The sequence below is a fragment of the Myotis davidii genome, unplaced genomic scaffold (assembly GCF_000327345.1).
Source record: "Myotis davidii unplaced genomic scaffold, ASM32734v1 scaffold1063, whole genome shotgun sequence".
Lineage (NCBI taxonomy): Eukaryota > Metazoa > Chordata > Mammalia > Chiroptera > Vespertilionidae > Myotis > Myotis davidii.
In genome coordinates, this window is record NW_006296624.1 from 76,818 (window position 1) to 80,959 (window position 4,142).

General features: G+C 42.1%; 1 protein-coding gene and 1 pseudogene across 1 annotated transcript in view; both read left to right on the forward strand.

Moving 5' to 3' along the window:
* FOXP2 (forkhead box P2) overlaps positions 1-4,142 on the forward strand; it is a 506,406-nt gene that overhangs the window by 45,023 nt on the left and 457,241 nt on the right. The gene's annotated exons all lie outside the window — the stretch shown is intronic.
* On the forward strand, positions 1,705-2,528 carry LOC102759509 (annotated as a pseudogene).

Genomic DNA, 4,142 nt, shown 5'->3' on the forward strand with positions numbered 1-4,142 from the left:
GTGCCTGGGGCAGCCTCCGTTAAGGCACTGGTGACCCTGCGTGTGTTTGTGTATGTGGATGACGAAGGCAGGACATTGTGGAGGGTACGCATGAGGATCAGGGCACCGCTCTGCCACATTCTGAGTATGTCTTGGTGCATGGCCCAGTCTTGAGTGTTCACTTATATAGGAAGGGCTGTAAAACTGTTATTATGTCTCAGGACAGAAGCATTATACTCTAAGCATGCCAAACTTGCGGCCTGAGGGCTGCATGTGGCCCACAACAAATATTTTTACAGCCCAGTCAATATAATGGTATGTAAGAAATGTTTTAATAAAAGTTTTGTAACTTAATTTTTACAACATCCTGTTATACATAATTTCTAATAACGAACTACAACGTTCACTAATGACTGATTACTATAATCATGTTGCGTTCATTTCCCGTGCGCGCCTTACGCACGCACAGGCGTACCGTTTCTCTCCACTAATACCAGCAGCGAATATTTGAGCAGCCGATGGCCACGTCCTTAGTCTTGCACTGACGTGTTTGGTGTGCGCAACAGGAAATATTTCGCTTTCGGAGAACAAGAAAAATAGATTTATTTGTGTTATGCTTATTAATTTGTGCAGTTATTCAGTATCTGGTAAGATAATATTCAAGAAAAAATATTACTTTTTATTAAAATGTTCTATTATTTTATGTTAACAGTTACTCATTTATTTCAGCCCTTTGTATTCAGCATGTCTTTATCAAAATAAACTACGTTTCTAAGATATTTGAAGCTTTTTTTTTTTTTAGCGGCCCACATAAACTTAAACCTTGTTTACTTGGCCCATGTTAGCCCTTGAGTTTGACATGCTTTTTCTACAGCTTATGTGTGGCAGAACTCATAGGCAGGCTAGGTCCAAAGCCCTCCACAGCCTCTCTTCTCATGTGATTCTATGTGACCCAAAACAGTATATTTTTAAGCATAAAGAGGTTTATGGTGCAGTTTGCCACTCATTAAATGTTTGGAAGCTAGCATAGTCTAAATGAGTTAACTTCTAAATTATAAAACGCATTTTAAAATAAATCACCTTTCTTTTTTCAAATGGCAAAACATGGATTCAGGCATGAAAATGTTGGTAAGTAAGAATACATTAAATCTGTTTAAGAAAGAAAGACAAATATCACATGATCTCACTCATACTTGGAATCCAAAGAACAAAATAAACTAATTAACAAAATAGATCCAGGGACATAGAAGCATGGGGCAGACTGAGGAATCTCAAAGGGAGTGTGTGTGTGGGGGAGAGAGATTAACTGAAGAACTTATATGCATATATGTATAACCCATGGACACAGACAATAGTGTGGTGAAGGTGGGGTGGGCTAGAAGGGGTAAATGGGGAAAAATGGGACATCTTTGATACTTTCAACAATAAAGATAATAAATTTAAAAAATAAATAAGTAAATTGGTAAGGGGCTCCGGCCTGCCAGATACCTGCGCTGTCCTTCGGCAGCCCACCCACCGCCGCCAGCACGTTGGGCGTCACAGCAGACACCTGCCTGCCATCCAGGTCTCCTGGGCCATGTGGCCAGACAACGGCAACGTGGCCAGGAACGTCCACAGAGGAACCATCCTGAAGATGTTCGAGGAGGCCAGGCCCATCACCAGCACCTGGCACCCTAGGAGCCAGAACCAGGAGTGCTGCTGGCTGCCCTGGCCTAGGTCCTGCCCATGGGCTTCCTGTCACTCCTGTGCACTGGCGAGGTGGTGCTTGTCAGCTCGGAAATCACCTGCCCCTCCAAGCACTCCTGGAAGTACAGGCCAACGTGATGTCCAGAAGCATCCTCACAGGTACTGAAAACCGACCTCCAAGTTCACACTTGCTATGTGCCCCTGTTGCTGAGAAGTGTGCAAGAGTTGTGTACTCCGGGAGCAGGAGGAGGAGGGCTGCAAGCTGTAGGAGGCCCAGAAACGGGAGCACATGGACACTCAGTGGAGCAACCAGGACATCCAACCAGCCCCGAATCCAGAGCTGAATGCGGTCTGCTATAGCCAGTCTAGATCGGTCCACCTGGTGGGGCCTGCGGACTGTAGGCTGCATGGCTTTGTGCATGGAGGTGTCATCACGAAGCTCATGGAGGATGTATGGGAATCGTGGCTTCACGTCACTGCAGGACCAGCGTGGTCACGGCTTCTGTGGACGCCAGTAACTTTCACAAGATCAGGAAAGGGTATGTCATCACCATCTTTGGGCGCATGAACTTTAGGAGTAATAATACGTCCATAGAAACCCATGTTCTTTTGGACACTGAGCCTGTGGTGAAGCGCTACCGGCTAGCGAGTGCCTTCTTCACCAAGTGTCCCTAAGCTAGGAGGGCAAGTTGCTGCCTGTGCCCCAGCTTCTGCCCAGGGCCTAGGCCTGGAAGGGCTTTGAGGAAGGCAAAGGGCGGTACCTGTCAATGAAGATGACCCGACTGGGCCAAGCTGTCTCAGCTCTAGACGCTCCTCCTCCTGCTGCTGCTGGACCCAGAGCAGCCCAATGTCTAATCACTTAAGAAGTTACCCTCTTGGCCCACAAGTCAATTCATGCTGAGAGGTGTGCACATTGTCTGCCTATCACTGTTAACATGCACTCTCCTGAAACCTGTTCACCCAAGCTTTATTTATGTCATTCCACACAGTCTGGACACCTGGAGGCATTCCCTGGAGCTCTGGGGAATATTCCACATACACTGTATGATATCTAAAGACTCCGGTATCACTAATAAAGCTGCTGTTTGGCTGGCAGGGGCGGGGTTGGGGGGAGGAAGAGGGGGAAGAATTGGTAAGAATAATGTGTAATTAGTTTCTCAGTCAATTGAAAAGAATCGTTTCATAATTACTTAAAAAATTTATAAGCTGACCATGCATTCAGAAACTTTTTTATTTCCATTACAGGTTGAGCATAATATTCTTATGTAATTATAAAAAAGATGCATTATAACTCAATTCTGAAATCTTAAAAATATACACCTTATACCTAGACCACATTATATACATCATCCAGGACACTTCATGATAAAAAAAAGGATTCTATCATCATTTACCATAGAAAACAGGTGTACATTGGGCCAGTCTCGGCCTGTCACTGTACTTGAAGGAGACACTACTGGGTTACTCCAACATGTCCTCTCCGCTAACAGAATATTGATGTTGTTCAGAGATAACTTATTACTCCACGTAACATAGGCTTCATGGGAAACTGACCTTATCCTTAGCTCCCACTGGTGGATACTGACTAGTTTAGGCCAATTATGATAATTCCATTCCCTTGCCAGAACTTGTTTATTTATATTCTATTAAATTAATAAATATTAAATAATGTTAAATAAATTCATTAAACATATAAATAAATTTGGTATTTGATTAATTATTTATAATACCTGGAGCCCTTCTTACCACTTGAGCAAGTGAGATAGTAACTTTTTTTCTACTTAATCCTTTTTTATTTAAATTATTTTGTTACTTCGGGCTATAAATATGCTAATATACTCATTTTAATCATTATTTGAGGATTTGGACCCTAACCAGACTTTCACTTTACAGTGATCTCTATTTGCATAATGCAGGATCCACTTAGGGGAGAGGACCAAGGAGCTTGAAGGGGAAGACAGGGATGGGAGTGTATCTTTCAAGAGTTCAGAAAGGTTATTAAAAGAATAGAAAAATGGTTTCTGGGTCCTTTGTCTTCTGAAAATAATTTATAAAAATTAAAGAATTACATAGTAGCTGGTTACATGCTTAGGTTATGACAGAAAGATTCTTATGTTTCTGAGAATTTTCCTTACAGAAAGTGTTCCTCCACTTTTTTCAGCACCTACCCCTACACACACACACACACACACACACACACACAGGCATGCACACACACAATTTACCCACACAGATAAAATCCACTTTTGGTGGGATTTTGCAGGGAATGAAAAAATAGATTTAAAACATCAGGTTCAACTTCTTATAGTCCTATATAAGGCAATTAGATATATGGTTTCTTGTTTCCTCATATAACAGAGGAAGAATCAGCCTAAATAACCATGGGAAGAGAAACTGGTTAAATTATAGCCTATCTAGGCAATGCTAGTTAAGTCAGTAATGCAGGTTACAAAATGACATTATATATATATATATAT